Consider the following 19,702-nt stretch of genomic DNA (forward strand, 5'->3'; position numbering starts at 1 on the left):
ATTGCTGCTATGAACATTGGGGTGCATATGGCCCTTCTTTTCACTACATCTGTGTCTTTGGGGTAAATACCCAGTAATGCAATTGCTGGGTCATAGGGTAGCTCTATTTTTAAGTTTTTGAGGCACCTCCACATTGTTTTCCAAAGTGGCTGTACCAACTTGCATTCCCACCAACAGTGTAAGAGGGTTCCCCTTTCTCCACAACCTCTCCAACATTTGTTGTTTCTTTCCCTGTCCATTTTTGCCATTCTAACTGGTGTAAGGTGGTATCTCAATGTGGTTTTGATTTGAATTTCCCTGATGGCTAATGATGATGAACATTTTTTCATGTGTCTGTTAGCCATTTGTATGTCTTCTTTTGAGAAGTGTCTTTTCATATCTTCTGCCCACTTTTTGACTTATTTGTTTTTTGGGTTTTGAGTTTGGGAAGTTCTTTATAGATCTTGTACCAGCCCTTTATCTGTAGTGTCATTTGCAAATATCTTCTCCCATTCTGTGGGTTGCCTCTTTGTTTTGTTGACTGTTTCCTTTGCTGTGCAGAAGCTTTTTATCTTGATGAAGTCCCAAAAGTTCATTTTTGCTTTTATTTCACTAGCTTTTGGAGATGTATCTTGAAAGAAGTTGCTGTGGTCGATGTCGAAGAGATTACTGCCTATGTTCTCCTCTAGGATTTTGATGGACTCCTGTCTCACATTGAGGTCTTGGAAAGAGCCGAGATGCCCTTCAACAGGTGAATGGATAAAGATGTGGTCCAGACATACAATGGAATATTACTCAGCCATCAGAAAGGATGAATACCCAACTTCTACATCAACATGGATGGGACTGGTGGAGATTATGCTAAGTGAAATAAGTCAAGCAGAGAAAGTCGATTATCATATGGTTTCACTTATCTGTGGAACATAAGGAATAGCATGGAGAACATTAGGAGAAGGAAGGGAAAAATGGGGGGGGGACTGGAGGGAGAGATGAACCATGAGAGACTATGGACTCTGAGAGACAAACAGGGTTCTAGAGGGGATGGGGGAGGGGGATTGGTTAGCCCGGTGATGGGTATTAAGGAGGGCACGTACTGCATGGAGCCCTGGGTGTTATATGAAAACAATGGATCATGGATCACCACATCAAAACTAATGTATGGTGACTAACATAACATAACATAATAAAATTTAAAAAAAAAGAAAAAAAAGAAATAAAATTAATTAATTAAAAAAACAAATATCAAATCATTATGTTGTACACCTTATACCTGAAACTAATATAATGTTATATGTCAATTATACCTTAAGAAAAAAAGAAAAAAGTCTTTGAATAAATCACCTGAGATCATAAGGAATATATATTTCTTTTTCAATTACAAAATTAATTTCTGAATAAGAAAAAAAGGCCTTTCACTGCTGAGACTCTCCTTCTCCATCCCTCTCACTTTATTTCTTTTCTTTTGTTCCATGAAATGGGAGTGATTTTGTGATAGTACTACACAACAGCAATCACAAATTAGTATCTAATTTAATTACCTTTATAGCCTTTTACAAATCTAAATCAGTAGGAAGTAATGAACAGAAAATTTAAGAAATTTTATTAATCTCCTAGGTAATAGTACACACTTTCCATAAATTCATAATATCGTACTTTTTAAAAAAAGATTTTATGTATTTATTTGAAAGAGAGAGAGAGAGCACAAGCAGGGGGAAAGGCAGAGGGAGAAGGACAAGCCAACTCCCCACAGAGTGGGGAGTTCATGTGGGGCTGATCCCAGGACCTGAGTGGAAGTCAGATGCTTAAAAGGCTGAGCCATCCAGGCACCCCTAATGCTGGGCTTCTGATTAAATATGCAACTCAAGTCACATGGATGATAACATAATGAGAACTAATATGTACTTTTTTCTTTTTTTTATGTTATGTTAATCACCACACATTACATCATTAGTTTTTGATGTAGTGTTCCATGATTCATTGTTTGTATATAACACCCAGTGCTCCATGCAGAACGTGCCCTCTTTAATACCCATCACCAGGCTAACCCATCCTCCCACCCCCCTCTAATATGTACTTCTTAATGTTTGATGGGATCACCATAAATGCAGGTTAAAAGGTCAACAATTTTATCACCAATCCCTCATGGCAGGCTACCTCTAAAATCATAATGTGCAATGCAATAATCTTACTCTAATATAAAATAGTAAAATTCCATTTTCATCTATTACTTAAAAAAGAAAAAGAAAGAAAAGAAAAACCAAGTAAGCATTTGGAGATAAAATTGCTCGTGTTACTAAACATTAGATAATTAAGATAATTTCCTTTAAAAACTTAAATTGAAGTCTGTCATCACATAAGGAGGTATTTGAGGTTCAGATGGCTTCAGTTTTTCATGGTATAGAAAGGTGAAACTGTTGGGGAGAAACCACAGATGGGTTTTTGCAAACCTGTATCACTAGGCAGAAAAGTGGCAAAGAAATGACAATGTAGACAAATAATAGGGTATCTCAATATTCCTAATGGTAGGAAGTCTCCCCAACAAACAATTTACATGTATAACACTCATCCAACTGCATATGTTAACAGATAACAGTAAAGCAGTACTGAAATGGAACTGTTAGTCCATCTCCTCATATGTCCAGATAAAGCTCTCCTTGGCCCCATCTTTGGGCTGACTTCAAGCCTCTCTCCCAAAGAATATTTTTGAAAAACGCTTAAATGGTTGTAAATATTCAGTGTACTCTTTTTTAAAGTTTTTTTACCTTTTAATATTATTGATCAATAGAATAATTTCAGAGCCAGCAGAAACTTTATTAATGAAAATGTAAGTAAATCTAGGCATAGACATTATACCTTTCACAAAAAATTAACTCAAAATGGATCATAAACCTATATGTAAAACACAAAACAGTAAAATATCTAGAAGATAACATAGGAGAAAATCTGGGTGACATTGGTTTCGACAATGACTTTTCACGTACAACACCAAAAAGCACAATCCATGAAAGAAAAACTGGCAAGTCTCTCTTCATTAAAATTTAAAAGTACTTTGCAAAAGATACTGTCAAGAGAATGAAAAGACAAGCCATAGACTGGGAAATATTTGCAAAACACATATCTGATAAAGAACTTTTGTCTAAAATATACAAACAACTCTTAAAACTCAACAATAAGAAAACGAACCACCCAACTTTAAAATGGGCAAAAGAGGGGCACCTGGATGGCTCAGTCGTTAAGCGTCTGCCTTCAGCTCAGGTCATGATCCCAGGGTCCTGGGTTCGAGCCCCGCATCAGGCTCCCTGCTCAGTGGGAAGCCTGCTTCTCTCTCTCCCACTCCCCCTGCTTGTGCTCCTACTCTTGCTCTCTCTCTCTCTGTCAAATAAATAAATCTTAAAAAAAAAATAAAATGTGCAAAAGATGTGAACAGATGTCTCACCAAAAGATAAATACAGGTAGAAAATAAGCATATGAAAAAATGATCAATACTGTATTAGGGGATTGCAAATTAAAATGAGATATCATCATTTACCTAAAAGAATGGCTAAAATCCAAAACACTGACAACACCAAAGCTGGTAAGGATGGATGTGGGGGAACAGGAACAGGAATCTGTTGCTGATGGAAATGCAAAATGGTATGGTTACTTTGGAAGACAGTTGGGAAATTTGCTACAAAGCTAAACATAAGATTACCATACAATCTAGCAATCATGCTACTAGTTATTCATTCAGATGAGTTGAAAACTTGTCTACAAAAAAACTGAATATAAATGTATTTTATAGTAGCTTTATTCATAATTGCCAAAAACTGGAAGCAATCAAGATGTCCTTCAATAGGTGAGTAGATAATCAAACTGTGGTATATCCATACAATGGAATATCATTCAGTGATAAAGAGAAATGAACTATCAAGCCATGAAACACATGGAGGAAACTTAAACACATATTGCTAAGTAAAAGCAGCCCATATGAAAAGGCTACATACTATATAATTCCAACATACAACATTCTGGAAAGGGCAAAACTGTAAGACAGTAAAAAGATCAGCGGTTGCCAGGAGTTTAGGGAGAGGGAAGAAGGCATAAATAGACAGAGCACAGGTAATTTTCAGGGGTATCCTGAAAAAAAAATTTTTTTTTAAGACAAAGCAATTTTAATACTAGGTGCACACCACATGCCCTTGCCGCAAACTGCTTTTCTTGACAAGTTATGAAGTAGTTCAAAGAGGTATGGTTAAGGCTGTATTACTGAATGGTGCTGGTAAATACTACACAATTTTTGTCATGTTGCAACCTTTGTTTCCAATTCAGTAACTGCTGCTATGGAATCAGCAACAATGACAACATTATTAGGTTTGTTTTTTTTTAAACTATGATTTAGTAGCAACTGAGGTTCCCAATTTTAACCCCTTGGCAGCAAGATCCAAGTTCCCTCATTCGCACATTAGCACCCAAGTGTCAAGGGGTTAAATAACCAGCACAAGAGATACTGCACTTCTGATTGTAGCATTTGGCAGAACTGAAAGGAAAGGAAGTTGTGCTACATGTTGAAGGGATTGTGGGCAACAGAAAGAAGACACCAGGAGAAGAGAAAATGTCACATGAAGTCTTCAAAGTCTTGTACATATCCTCCATCACAGCCACCATAATCTGCCAGATCGTCTTTCATGGTAGCCTTTAATCCCCCTCCAGGGACCACACCTTTCTTCTTTTTGGCTTTGCTTTGCTTTTCTTGCTTTTGTTTTTCACTGCAAAGCACAGTCAATGAATTGGTAATCTTTTTCAAGTCATCAATTTCCGATGAAATACACACATCTCAAACTAAGGCTTCCAAAAAACTGGCATAATAGTGCCATAGTGACTTTTCATATTGTGTAATTTTATCTTTTAGTAACTTTCCAAACTCTGTGAAGTCATCTCTTGAAAATGGGTTCATAGCATCTATTCCATAAACTGTATTATTAACACCAAAAGTTTGTTTTGCTAATTCAAGGTCTGATTCTTCCTGTAATTTCTTTAGCCGCAGTTTATCTGCTAATTGTTCTTCTGGTATTAGCACTTTAGGTTCTTCAGGTTCTTCTAACGGCTTTTTAATTTCTTCTTGCCTTTTCTTCTGTTGCCGTTCTTTCTCTTTTTCTCTGCATGAGATTATTTCTCTGCATTTCAGGATAGCCCTAAAATGCATGATTCTGCAATGGTGGGTACATGACATCATGCATCTGTCAAAACCCAAAGAACACACAACACGAGAGTGAACCCTAATGCAAATTATGGGCTTTAGTTAAAAAAAAAAAAAAATCTACTCCAACAGCCCTCATTTCACAGATGAAGACTCCGAGGCCCAGAAAGATCAAGAGACTTGCCCAAAGTTACACAGAAAATTAAGAGCCACAGCTATAATCTGTTATTATGAATAAAGGCCAAAAAGAGAGCTATGATGGATGTTGGGAGTTAATTTAATTCAGCCCTGTTAATACTTGAGTTGGGCTACCATTAAAAGACCTCTGAGGCTTTCTGACAGTGTGAGACATTAAACACAATAAGGGTACAAAGAATAAGGAATTCAGCTTAAGTTTTGATTCTTCCATGTTAAATACAAGTATAAATAAAAGGCTAAGCAACTGGAGCTGTTGAGATGGCACCTCAAGAAGGCAGAAAGCCTTTGGGGAAGGCAGAAGAATGAACATTTGAGCTCTAACTTGGTATTTAAGCTCTACTGTTGGTATCCCCCCCACAAAAAAAATTCTGTCATGAGAAAAACGCTACTGCTTTTTTTCTGAATACCTGCCCTTTCTAGGGGAAGGGATACAGCATTGTAAAGAAGTTAAAAACATAAGTTTTGTCAAGAGGCAGACAGGCAAGGTTTCCACTTCTGGCTCTGCCATTTACTAGTTTAAGTGTTTTGAGGCAAGTTATTTAAACTCTCTGAGCCTCAGCTTGCTTTTCTGTAAAAATGGGGATAATAATATCTACTTCACAGAGTTATTGGAAAGAAAATCCATATAAATCACCTGGCATAATACAGGCACAGAGTAAACACACTGTGAATATTAACTACTGATAATAGCAATTATAACTATTAGATTTTACATATGCGTGTATGTGTATTAAGCATACATCTCAAAAGTTTTTAGAATTAGATAGGACATGGGAAAACAAATATACAAACAGAGGAAATGGTGTCAAGCATTTAAGTGCATTATGTAAATACATCATTTTATGGAGTCTTCTTAACAAGCCTATGAGGTAGAGATTCAGCCAGTTGGTCAAGTATTTGAGGAGCATCTACCATGTGTGAATCACTGTTGGAGGCACTGAGAGTATAGTAGTAAACTACAAAATAAGCACATACAGAAGAACACAAAATAAGCACAAAACAAATATGTTAAAGTGGATAACTGAATTGCTGTGATGAAGATTAAAAAGGGTATTAGGTGGTCTCCGTTAGCTAGAATGGTCAGGTAAAATCTCTCTGAAGATAGGGATTTTGAGATGAGTCTAAAACAGCAAGGAAGACAGTCATGTGAAAATTTTAGGTAAGAGCATTGTGAGTAGAAAAAACAGCATATGCAAGGATCTTAAATTTGGTAGCTTCAAAGATCAGAAATGGATAACAACATGTTCTGTATTTTACAAAGAAAATGGGGTTTTAGAAAGATTAGCAATCTGTATAAGGTAAATGGCAGAGGCAAGAATTTAAATGTCTAATTTGAAAGTCAGTGGTCTCATGGAATTGCTACGCTGCTTCCCTCCAAAGTTAGCAAAACGTCTCAATCAGCTATGGAACAGTCCTGTTTCCCAATCTTCTGACTGTACTTGTGAAAATTTATCAACTGAAAGCAGCTCTAAATTCAGTAACATCTGTTTATTTGTTGTATCAAAAATAAGGCAGAAAATATGATACTAAGAACTCTAAACAGTGTATAACTGTATCATATTAAATAAAATTTTATGTGAGTAGTAATTATATTTCCCTGAACATTCTTTAAATGTTTCACATCATATAGATATGTTATTGATGAAATATGGTGTTTTCAGTAATTTTTATAATAAAGCTGGACATGGAGTCCTTGCTCAGAAATACAATCTTTTATGCTGTTATTTTATGAGGAAAAATAATTGCCATATTTTTACTTTTTATAAATTTTCCCAATTAAAAAGCTTAAAGCACAAAATACTATTAAAAATAAATTGTAGGGGGCGCCTGGGTGGCTCAGTCATTAAGTGTCTGCCTTCAGCTCAGGTCATGATCCCAGGGTCCTGGGATCGAGCCCCACCTCAGGCTCCCTGCTCGGTGGGAAGCCTGCTTCTCCCTCTCCCACTCTCCCTGCTTGTGTTCCCTCTCTCGCTGCCTCTGTCTGTGAAATAAATAAATAAAATCTTTAAAAATAAATAAATTGTAAATTTGAGAAAAATGAAATATAATTCAAGGATCTCATTATAAAATCTTAGAGAATGTTGGCAATAAAAGGATTATAGCACTCCAGTACAACTACAAAACACTTTATAAACATTTCATTAATCTCAAACTGAAGGACAAATATTACTTTACATAAAGATGATTATTTTATTTATTTATTTATTTTGAGAGAGAGAGAGAGAGCAAGTGTGGTGGGGGTGGGGGACAGAAGGGGCAGAGGGAGAGGGAAAGAGACAATCTTAAGCAGGCTCCCTCCCTCCCATGGAGTCCAAGGCAGGTCTTGATCTCATGACCCTGAGATCATGACTTGGGCTGAAATCAAGAGTCGGATGCCTACCCGACTGAACCATCCGGGTGCCCCAAAAGATGATTATTTTAAAATATACCATTTCTTTTTTTTTATTTTATTTATTTACTTGACAGAGAGAGAGAGATCCCAAGTAGGCAGACAGGCAGGCAGGCAGGCAGAAGGAGAGGGAGGCTGAGCATGGAGCCCAATGTGAGGCTCGATTCCAGGACGCTGGGATCATGACCTGAGCGGAAGGCACTCAACCGTCTGAGCCACCCAGACACCCCTAAAAGATACCATTTCTTGAGTATCAATCTAAGCCAGATGCAAATCTAAAAACTTTATATACATTATCTCATTAAATCTACACAACAGTCATTGGGAAGTAGGTAATTATCCTCCTTGTACACATAAGAAAACTAAGGCTATCTCATCTCTAATATCCAAGGTTAGGGAGGTTAAAAAAATTGGCAAAATTCATACTCTTAGCAAAACACAGACTTGGGATTCAAATCCAAGATTCTGGGGCTCTGAGGTCCATGCTCTTCTCACTATTTGAATATATAATTATATCTCTCAACAACAGTTAAGATTTCATGTGTAAAAGTTGTTCCAAAGCAGTACTAGGTACTGTTCACCTGCATGACTTATAAGTCCTTCAAACAAGATGATAAAAACATGTCCAAACCTGGACTCAGTATCTTGCCATCCCAAGACTGGTATTTCTAGTATATGCCTTACTCTGATTAATGGAAGGAGTTAGTCTTAACCATCTGGGTAGTAGTCAACTCATGACTTTTCTTTTTTATCTCCCATATCCAATAGTCACTAAATTCTGTTGATTCTACCTCCTAAACACCATCCTTTCTTCATTCTCTCTCATATAGACCTTCAGCTACTACCCTATCTCTATGCCTCACTGTTCAACCAAGCTTCTTCAAAGAGTGGGCTATATTTCACATAGATTATACACTTCTTAAAGGCAATTCTGAACAGGAGCTTTTTAAGTATGCTGCTGCATACTTATTGCCAATCACAGAGTTGTCCATAGTAGGTTTTCAATAAACACTGAATAAATGAATGCAAATATCTGGCTTCCATCCCTCCATCCCCCTCTGAGTGAAACGAAAAAGGTCACTGATGAATTTCTGATATGAAAACTGCCCTGTCTTCTTTAACAAATAAAACCAGATCATCTGAGGTTGACGATGAAAGAAAAAATCTCCATTTGCAGAAGGGCAAATTATTGAGTACCAAGTATTGTCCTCAATATTCACTTTCACCTTGGAGATCTTATTAGCACTGTCCCTACCCACTGTCTTTCACTGGGGGAAGGGTACTGGTCCCCCTATAATGCTCTTTCCTAGTTAGATCTATGATCATATGACTCTTTTCTTTCTGTTTTTTGATACAGTAAATATAAAGTTATAAAACTTAAATAAGACTTTATTAAGGCTAGAAAATAATACAAGAGAGCAAAGATAATAAAAGGAAACCAGGTAGCAAATATTCAAAGTTAGGATTTTCTCTCTGGGGCTTTTAGGCCCCATTCTATCCTACTTACTGATCTATCTTCAACTGGTTAGCGCTATTTTAGCACCCATCACTCAAGAATTCATGCCTACCATATTCCCTCCTTAAAGACTAAACCTAGGAAAGCCCAAAGAGATCCAGACTTACCCATGCCCACTTACTTAAATCCTTTTTCTGAGTTGTAGTTCTCTGAGCTGGAACCTACCTTTTGGTACAAGCCAAACAAGAGAAATGCCAGCTCTTTAGGAGAGACTCTTTAGGAGCATGGTTTTACCCTACAGGCCATCCCAGGTCAAACAATCTTTTTTTTTTTTTAAGATTTTATTTATTTATTTGTCAGAGAGAGAGAGAGAGAGCACAAGCAGGAGTGGCAGGCAGAGGGAGAAGCAGGCTCCCTGCTCAGCAGGGAGCCCGATACATTACTCGATCCCAGGACCCTGAGATTATGACCTGAGCCGAAGGCAGCTGCTTAACCGAGCCACCCAGGCGTCCCTTCAAGTCAATCAATCTTTATCTCAACACAGCATAGTTATTCAATATTAATGTGGAACTATATGCCAGATGCATATATTTTACTGTAACAGGGGCTACTAGTTGTCAACTCATCTAGAAACTTCAGCTTTCTAGACCTGTCGGTAGCATTGTGCATACTGACTAATCATTCCTTCTGAAATTTTCAAATCTCTCGGTTACCCATCTCCTGGTTTCCAGATTATTTTCTTCTTTTCTAGTTAGTTTCAGACTACCCTGGCTGATTTCTAATTCTGTATTCTCTCCACAGCCAAGTGTATTCACTCCCATGATTATAGTATAATGCTAACATAGTGGTTAAGTTTTGGGTCAATTCTACAATTTTTTTTAGCCATGTAAGCATAAAATAATTTATATGCAAAGCATTCAACAGAGTGCCTGAAACACAGTAAACATTTAGATATGGTAGCTTAAAAGCAAAATAAAACAAAATATTCCAACAGACTTATAGTTTTCAAATATATATCTCTAGCTCAGACCTTGTTGCTAAACTTAAGACCAATGTAAATCCACATGAGATGTGGGGCCTAGGAAAACTTGGTTACTCTCTGAGGGCTGAACTATAAATCAGTATATAATCGACCAAAGCAGATATATGCAAAGTTAGCTTATAGAGTCAGAGACTAGGCTACAATATAAATGTTTTAACAGGGACACCTGAGTGGCTCAGTCAGCTGAGCGTCTGCCTTCGGCTCAGGTCATGATCCCAGGGTCCTGGGACTGAGTTCCATACCGGGCTCCTTGCTCAGTGGGGAGCTTGTTTCTCCCTCTGCCTGTCACTCCCGCTGCTTGTGTCTCTCTCTCTGACAAATAAAATCTTAAAAAAAAAAAAAATTAACATATTTAACAAATGTTTTTATTAAAAAGAAGAGTCAGGAATGGAAAAAGAGAAAAAGCAACTCAGGGAAGAAAAAAAATGAAGGTAATTAAAGCTCTACTGTGGAGGTTCTCATAGCTAAATGCTATTAAGTGACCACAACATGTCTCTAGCTTCCTTTGTTCTGATTCCAAGTTCCTAAGCAATCTGATGATTTTTCACGTAACTTTCTTACACAGAAAACTCCTTGGTCAGAGAGTCTATATGCTATCTACTTGGCAAATATCTCAAAATATACTAATAAACCGGCATCCCGATAAATCCATCAGTCACTCACATACACACACACACACACACACACACACACACACACACACACAATCTCCATGTCTCACAAACTCTTGCACACTTAGCAAGATTGTGTTTTTAAGCTTCCAGACTCATTGTCTCTGAGGCCGGCATTACCTTGATCCCCAAACCAGGCAAAGACCCCATCAAAAAGGAGAATTTCAGACCAATATCCCTGATGAATATGGACGCCAAAATTCTCAACAAGATCCTAGCTAATAGGATCCAACAATACATTAAAAAGGATCATCCACCACGACCAAGTGGGATTTATCCCTGGTATGCAAGGGTGGCTCAACATTCGCAAATCCATCAATGTGATAGAACACATTAATAAGAGGAGAGAGAAAAACCATATGGTCCTCTCAATTGATGCAGAAAAAGCATTTGACAAAATACAGCATACTTTCCTGATTAAAACTCTTCAGAGTATAGGGATAGAGGGAAAATTCCTCAATTATATAAAATCCACCTATGAAAAACCCACAGCAAATATCATTCTCAATGGGGAAAAGCTGAGACCCTTTCCCTTAAGATCAGGAACACGACAAGGATGCCCACTCTCGCCACTATTGTCCAACATAGTACTAGAAGTCCTAGCAACAGCAATCAGACAACAAAAAGAAATAAAAGGTATTCAAACTGGCAAAGAAGTCAAACTCTCTCTCTTCGCAGATGACATGATACTTTATGTGGAAAACCCAAAAGACTCCACCCCCAAAGTACCAGAACTCATACAGCAATTCAGTAATGTGGGAGGATACAAACTCAATGCACAGAAATCAGTGGCTTTCTTATACACTAACAATGTAACCTTAGAAAGAGAAATTAGAGAATCGATTCCATTTATAATAGCACCAAAAACCGTAAGATACCTTGGGATAAACCTAACCAAAGAGGTAAAGGATCTATACTCTAGGAACTGCAGAATACTCATGAAAGAAATTGAAGAAGACACAAAAAGATGGAAAAACATTCCATGTTCATAGATCGGAAGAATAAACATTGTTAAAATGTCTATGCTGCCTAGAGCAATCTATACTTTCAACGCCATCCTGATCAAAATACCAACGGCATTTTTCAAAGGGCTAGAACAAACAATCCTAAAATTTGTATGGAATCAGAGAAGACCCCGAATCGCCAAGGAAATGTTGAAAAAAAAACAAAGCGGGGGGCATCACTTTGCCTGATTTCAAGCTATATTACAAAGCTGTGATCACCAAGACAGCATGGTACTGGCACAAAAAACAGGCACATAGACCAATGGAACAGAATAGAGAGCCCAGATATGGACCCTCAACTCTGTGGTCAAATAATCTTCGACAAAGCAGGAAAAAATATGCAATGGAAAAAAGACAGTCTCTTTAATAAATGGTGCTGGGAAAATTGGAGCTATCTACAGAAGAATGAAACTCGACCATTCTCTTATACCATACACAAAGATAAACTCAAAATGGATGAAAGACCTCCATGTGAGACAGAAATCCATCAAAATCCTAGAGGAGAACATAGGCAGTAATCTCTTCGACATCGGCCACAGCAACTTCTTTCAAGACATGTCTCCAAAGGCAAGGGAAACAAAAGCGAAAATGAACTTTTGGGACTTCATCAAGATAAAAAGCTTCTGCACAGCAAAGGAAACAGTCAACAAAACAAAGAGGCAACCCATGGAATGGGAGAAGATATTTGCAAATGACACCACAGACAAAGTGCTGATATCCAAGATCCATAAAGAACTTCTCAAACTCAAAACCCAAAAAACAAATAATCAAGTCAAAAAACGGGCAGAAGACATGAAAAGACACTTCTCAAAAGAAGACATACAAATGGCTAACAGACACATGAAAAAATGTTCATCATCATTAGCCATCAGGGAAATTCAAATCAAAACCACATTGAGATACCACCTTACATCAGTTAGAATGGCAAAAATGGACAAGGCAAGAAACAACAAATGTTGGAGAGGTTGTGGAGAAAGGGGAACCCTCCTACACTGTTGGTGGGAATGCAAGTTGGTACAGCCACTTTGGAAAACAACGTGGAGGTGCCTCAAAAACTTAAAAATAGAGCTACCCTATAACCCAGCAATTGCACTACTGGGTATTTACCCCAAAGATACAAATATAGTGAAAAGAAGGGCCATATGCACCCCAATGTTCATAGCAGCAATGTCCACAATAGCCAAACTGTGGGAACAGTCAAGATGCCCTTCAACAGATGAATGGATAAAGAAGATGTGGTCCATATATACAATGGAATATTACTCAGCCATCAGAAAGGATGAATACCCAACTTTTGCATCAACATGGATGGGACTGGAGGAGATTATGCTAAGTGAAATAAGTCAAGCAGAGAAAGTCAATTATATGGTTTCACTTATCTGTGGAACATAAAGAATAGCATGGAGGACATTAGGAGAAGGAAGGGAAAAATGAAGGGGGGGAATCGGAGGGAGAGACGACGAACCATGAGAGACTATGGACTCTGAGAAACAAACTGAGGGTTCTAGAGGGGAGGGGGGTATAGGGATGGGTTAGCCTGGTGATGGGTATTAAAGAGGGCACATACTGCATGGAGCACTGGGTGTTATACACAAACAATGAATTATGGAACACTACATCAAAAACTAATGATGTATTGTACGGTGACTAACATAACATAATAAAAAAATAAGAATAAAACTAAACTAAAAAAAAAAAGACTGTTTCTAAGCCCACAGGACTTAGGAGTGCTGTTTTTTTTTATGGTAAATTCATCAGTGAATTTCATAATAAAGGCCTCTTAGAGACAAGCCAGTCAGCTTTTTCCTTGATTAAAGCACTCTTCATTTAAAGCAGCAACTCCTCGGGGCACCTGGGTGGCTCACTCCATTAAGCCCCTGTGTCTCCCCTGCTCAGTGGGGAGTCTGCCCCTCACCCCCTTGTGTATGCCGCACTCTCTCTCTCAAATATATAAATAAAATCTTTTAAAAAAAGAGCAAATTTTCTAAAATGTTTTCATTATAAAGTACCTGCTCCCAATTATCTTGTGTTTTTGTTAACAATAGATAAATATGCAATACCTTTGAAAATTCTGTGACATTATATTTTTCTTCCATTCATCCATCAAATATGTACAAAGTTCATACCAGATGCCAAGCACTGTACTCAGAGCTGCAGATGATGAGCAAAAATCAGCACAGTTGCTGCTCTTCTGTGCTTAAGCTTTAGAAGCAAACACACACTGGGGCACCTGGGTGGCTCAGTCAGTTAAGCATACGACTCCTGATTTTGGTGCATGTCATGATCTCAGGGTCATGAGATCAAGCCTGATGGGCTCTACGCTGGGTGTGGAGTCTACTTAGGATTCTCTCTCTCTCCCTCTGCCCCTTCCCTGCCCCCCTGCACACAATCTCTCTCAAATAATAAATAAATTTTTAAAAAGCAGGCATGCTTTCACAAAATTATCACAGACCATTATAAAACTACATTTTTAACTTATTAGCAAGTAGAGACATACAGTAAAATAAGAGTATATTTATAATAGGAACATTTAATCAGATCAGGGAAACTGAGAAAGCAGTATTTGAGCTAAGATCTATAGGAAGAGAAGTCAAAGACAGGCTAAAAAAGTCTGGACAAAGAAAATAGTACAAAGGTACTGCATCTATACTCACTGTCTCCAGTTCTTCTCCCATTCTCTCTTAAATAAAATGACCATCTGACTTTTATACTCTTTACTCCACCAAAACTGCTCTCAAGATCCTCAATGACCTCCATTCTACTAAGTACAGTGGTCAGTTATCAACCCTCATCTCACTTAATTTAGAGCAGCACTTCACATACTTAGAACTCCTTCCTCTTTAACCACTTTCACTTGGCTTTTAGGACACCACACTCTGGGTTTTCCTCTATGTTCACCGGCTGCTCCTGCATAGTCCCCTTTGCAGATGACTCCAGATCGACCCAAACTCTATGGAGCGCCTCTTTTTGTGACACCAACTATTCTCAGGCTTTAACTGCTATTAAAACACTACTATGAAATCCAATTGTTCTATCTACAGCCAGGTCTTTCATCTCATCTCTATACTCATTTACCCAACTTGCCAACTCCACATTTCTACTTGAATATCTTAGAGACATCTCAAACTTTACATGGCCAAACAAAACTCTTGACTTCCACCTCCCTACCTCCGTACACAAACCTGGAGACTTTCCCACAACATTAAATGGTAATTCCTTACTTTTTATTGTTCGGCCTGAAAACTTTGGAGTCATCTTTGACTCCTATACTCTCACACCTCATATCTAATCTATCAGTAAAACTTGTTGGCTAAACTATCATAATAGATCCAGACTGGGGGCCTCTTCCCACTGCCTCCACTGTTAGCACTCTGGTCCAAGCTACCACTATCATCTCTCACCTGGAGTATTACTTTATTTTATTTTTTTCTTTTTAATTTTATTTTATTAGGTTATGTTAGTCACCATACATTACATCATTAGTTTTTGATGTAGTGTTCCATGATTCATTGTTTGTATATAACACCCAGTGCTCCATGCAGTATGTGCCCTCCTTAATACCCATCACTGGGCTAACCCATCCCCCCTCCAAAACCCTCGGTTTGTTTCTCAGAGTCCATAGTCTCTCGTGGTTCGTCTCCCCCTCTGATTCCCCCCCTTCATTTTTCCCTTCCTACTTTTTTTTTTCTTGGTAACATATAATGTATTTGTTTCAGAGGTACAGGTCTGTGATTCATCAGTCTTACACATTACTTTAGCTTCCTAAGTAGTGTCTCTGCTTCTACACTTGCTTCGCCCTGGTCTATGCTCAACACAATTTCAAAGAAGTAATCATTTTAAAAAGTCAGATCATGCAACTGATCTGCTCCAAGTCCTCCAATGGTTTCCTATTTTAATTAAAAAGTCAAAGTCCTTTCAATCACCTATGTGACTTCCTTTCTCTGTGATCTCATGTTATTCTCCTCCCCTGCACTCACTGTGCTCCAGCCACATTGCTATTTCTTTGCTCCTGCCCACAGGCCTTTGTACTGGCTGTTCTCTTCACAGGAATGTTCTTCCTCCAAGTATCTGTACAACTTATTCCTCCTCCGACTTCAGATCCCCTCAAATGTCCCCTTCTCTGACCACCTTATTTAAAAGTGAACCTTGCCCCCCACAATCTGGCACTTCCTAGTCCCCTTCCTGGTTGGCTCTTATTTTTCTCCACCAAATTTGCCTTTCTTTACCACATATATTACATATTTATTGTCGATCTCCCTTTAATAGATGCAAGCTCTATGACAGTAGGGACTTTTGTACAGTTGACCTTTGAACAACGTGGGTGTTAGGAGTGCCAACTCCCCACCAGGAAGTAAAAAAATTCCACAAATTTTAATCCATATAACTTCTGATGCCTCCCCCCAAACTTAACTACTAAAAGCCTACTGTTGACCAGAAGCCTATGGATAACATAAATGATTAACACATTAACACATATTCTGTATTCATACTCTATACCGTATTCTTACAATAAAGTAAGCTAGAGAAAAGAAAATGTTATTATGAAAGCCATAAGGAAAATAGATTTACACTACTATATTTATCAAAAAAAATGCACATGTAAGTGGACCTCTGCAGTTCAAACCCATGTTGTTCAAGTGTCAATGTATATTGTGCTCAATGACATATGTGATTGTCCCATTACATAGTAGATACTCAACAGATATTTGTTGAGTGTATAAATGGATGAAGGGAATATGAGAACCAGTGACTGAAGAAAGATCTGTATGGCTGACGCAGAGATAGGTGGAGAGTGGTAGGTATATTAAAGTGAGGATGGAGAGGTGGAAAGAGACAAAATGATATTATGCTTAACAAAGAAGTTTTGCCTTAAGAATAGTGAGACAGCAATGAATGATTTTAAGAGAAAAATCTAGTCAGAATTGCATTTCAAAAAGATCATTATGGCTCCAGTGTGGAGAACTAATGGAGAAAGGCCAGAATGAATAATCCCTATTGCGGTAGTCTTGGCAACAGATTATGGCAATTTGGAAAAGACTACGCTTGTGTAGATGGTGGGAAAAGGATGGATTTGGAGGATATTTGGGAGATGAGATTGATAGGACTTGGTAATAATTGGTTAGAGGTATGAAGGACAGGAAGAAATCAATAATGCATAGTTTTCAAATTTTCAGAAGTGGATGGTAGGGTCGTTAACTGAAATAGGAAACACTGGTTAAGAATCAGACTCATTAGGGGCGCCTGGGTGGCTCAATTGGTTAAGCAACTGCCTTCAGCTCAGGTCATGATCCTGGAGTACTGGGATGGAGTTCCACATCAGGCTCCCTGCTAGGCAGGGAGTCTGCTTCTCCCTCTGACCCTCTTCCCTCTCGTGCTATCTCTCATTCTCTCTTTCTCAAATAAATAAATAAAATCTTTAAAAAAAAAAGAATCAGACTCATTAGATGGGCACCTGGGTGGCTCAGTTGGTAAAGCGACTTGCCTTCAGCTCAGGTCAGGATCCTGGAGTCCCAGGATCGAGTCCCACATCAGGCTCCCTGCTCAGCAGGGAGTCTGCTTCTCCCTCTGACCCTCCCCCCTCTCATGCTCTCTCTCTCTCAAATAAATAAATAATCTTTAAAAAAAAAAAGAATCAGACTCATTAGAGATAACCATGCATTTGGTTTTAGGCATGTTGAACTTGAGGTGCTTTTGAGACATCAAAAAAGAAATATCAAGGAAATGGATATATGAAAGCTGGAAAGGTAAAGGTGGGTGGAGCTATACATTTAAAAGTCACAGGTGGTAGCGAAACCATGGGTATGGAAGGGATTATATTCAACTATGCAGTAAAAAGGGGACCTAGATTTAATAAACTACCCTACTCTTTGTGCAATGGACAAAAGAGGATGAGCCCAAAAAAGGACAAAAAAGGAATCTTTTTTTAGTTTTTGAAATCATACTCATAAGAAGTTCACATTTTTAAAAAATTCTGATTTAAACCAGTAGCATAGAATGTAGCAAGGCTTTCCAAATTAGACCAATTCATCGAAACTATAAATCTGTTCAAGGACAGGTCACTTTCAAAAACTATCTGGAAAATTCAGGTACTCGTCTCTTCGCAGCTTCAAAGTACATCAATACACAAAAAGTTATCCCTCCCAAAATATAGGTGATTTGGCTAATTTGCAGCACTTCTGGGCCTCACCATATGCTGTTCTTTTAGCCCTCTTTCCCTGGGATGAAGATTTCCCTGCCTTTCCAGCATTAAGCTACTGATCTTCTTTCCAGCCATCCCAGATAGCCAGATATCATATTGTACTGTAATTGTGTGTTTAACCATTAGATTCTATAACTAGATAAGGAATGTGTCTTTTTCACTGTTGTATACTCAGTACCTCACAAGACTAAATTTTTATCTTTTTTATTTTTTAATTTTATTTTTAAAAGTTTTTATTTAAGTAATCTCTACACCCAACATGGGGGCTGGAACTCACCACCCAGAGATCAAGAGTTGCATGCTCTTCTGACTGAGCCACCCAAGCGCCCCATGGCTCAATTTTTAGAAACACATCTATTCCACAATGTGAAGAATTAAAATCTAATTTGGTTTTCAGTCCACTGACTGCTTTTCACACCTTGACTTTTCTCAAGAGGAATGACTTTTTAAAAACAAATTTTTAAACAAATGAATCTTCCAAATATACTCATTTTGGAGATTTTTATAGGTCTTTTTTCATATAATGTTCTTAAATCCTGCAAACATTCATATCTAGGAATACTGGGGATTCTTTTCCCCTTAGTCTCATACAAAATGGATGTGACAACTCGCTTTCAAAGCCCTGCGTGGTATTTCATTTGAGCGCATAAAACACAGAACACCCCTATTCAATGCCAAACAAAAGTACAATTGCACAGAGATACCTAATCCCTCGCGCGCGAGTCCACCTGAAAGGGCGGAAGCAGAGGCCGCAGAAAATGCACCGGTTTCCACAGCATCCCTCCAGCCCGGCCTTTTGCTGCTCCCTAAGACCCTTGGGATCGCAATCACTGCTCGCGCCTTAAGGCGCCCTCGGCCTGGGGCATTCGGACTACTCCTTCCCAGGCAAATTACTGACACTATCCCTGGACTAAGGAGGACAGCTCTAGATAGCCTGGTCTCCAAAATCCCTGAGGAAATGGAAGAAGGAAAAAATCCTGTCAAAGAAAAACTGGCAGCCAAAGCTACAGTGCTCACCAAGTCGACGTTATCAACCTCCGTCCGTCCGCTCTAACCGTTGGCTCGAAGGCCGCTACAGGTAACGTCGCAGTGGCTCCTGGGGACTGTAGTTTCTATCGCCAACAGAACGCGTCGGCACATCAAAAAAAACTACATTTCCCAGAAGTCAATGCGAGACCGCCCTGCCTTCGTAAATCTCGGATTTGGGGTAATAAAGAGACTGTCACTATTTTCAGGCTAATCTTAAATTTGGACTCAATTTCTTCCAGGTGTGTATTTACGCCCTCTTTCTTTGCCGTGCTTGTCTTGTCTGTAATAGTTTCAGTATACTTCAACTCCTTACTTTTCTTTCCCCTTCTCCAGCCGGGAGAATCGCAAACGTCAGGGGACGACAAACGCCCCCGACGCAAAAATGCCCCTTAGGCGCATGCGCCTTGCTCGCCATCACGCATGCGTAGCAGCCGGCCGCAGTTGGCGGCCGCTCGCGGACTTGGGGTCTGGAGGTAGCCGGCCGGAGGGCGGGGCTTTTTCCAATGGCTTTGCCTCCGCGGGTCGCATCTGCAAGGGCGGGGAAGAGGGCGCTGGGGAA

At 38.8% G+C, this 19,702-nt stretch overlaps 1 protein-coding gene and 1 pseudogene across 3 annotated transcripts in view; both read right to left on the minus strand.

Moving 5' to 3' along the window:
- CEP57L1 (centrosomal protein 57 like 1) overlaps positions 1-19,182 on the minus strand; it is an 86,189-nt gene extending 67,007 nt beyond the window's left edge. For both annotated transcript variants that reach the window (XM_028104286.2, XM_028104287.2), the window contains exon 1: positions 19,132-19,182. The gene's annotated coding sequence lies outside the window, so the exon portion shown is untranslated. The remainder of the gene's footprint in view (positions 1-19,131) is intronic.
- LOC114210031 (eukaryotic translation initiation factor 3 subunit J-like) lies at positions 3,951-19,182 on the minus strand (annotated as a pseudogene). Its single transcript, XR_015768320.1, has 2 exons — positions 19,132-19,182; positions 3,951-5,195 (listed from the first exon to the last, which is right to left on the minus strand). The product of XR_015768320.1 is annotated as a eukaryotic translation initiation factor 3 subunit J-like (transcript).
- Positions 19,183-19,702: the final 520 nt, after the last annotated feature.

This window comes from Eumetopias jubatus, unplaced genomic scaffold, assembly GCF_037043125.1.
Source record: "Eumetopias jubatus isolate StellerSeaLion01/CBP00866 unplaced genomic scaffold, mEumJub1_p1.0 scaffold_6, whole genome shotgun sequence".
NCBI classification, from domain to species: Eukaryota; Metazoa; Chordata; class Mammalia; order Carnivora; family Otariidae; genus Eumetopias; species Eumetopias jubatus.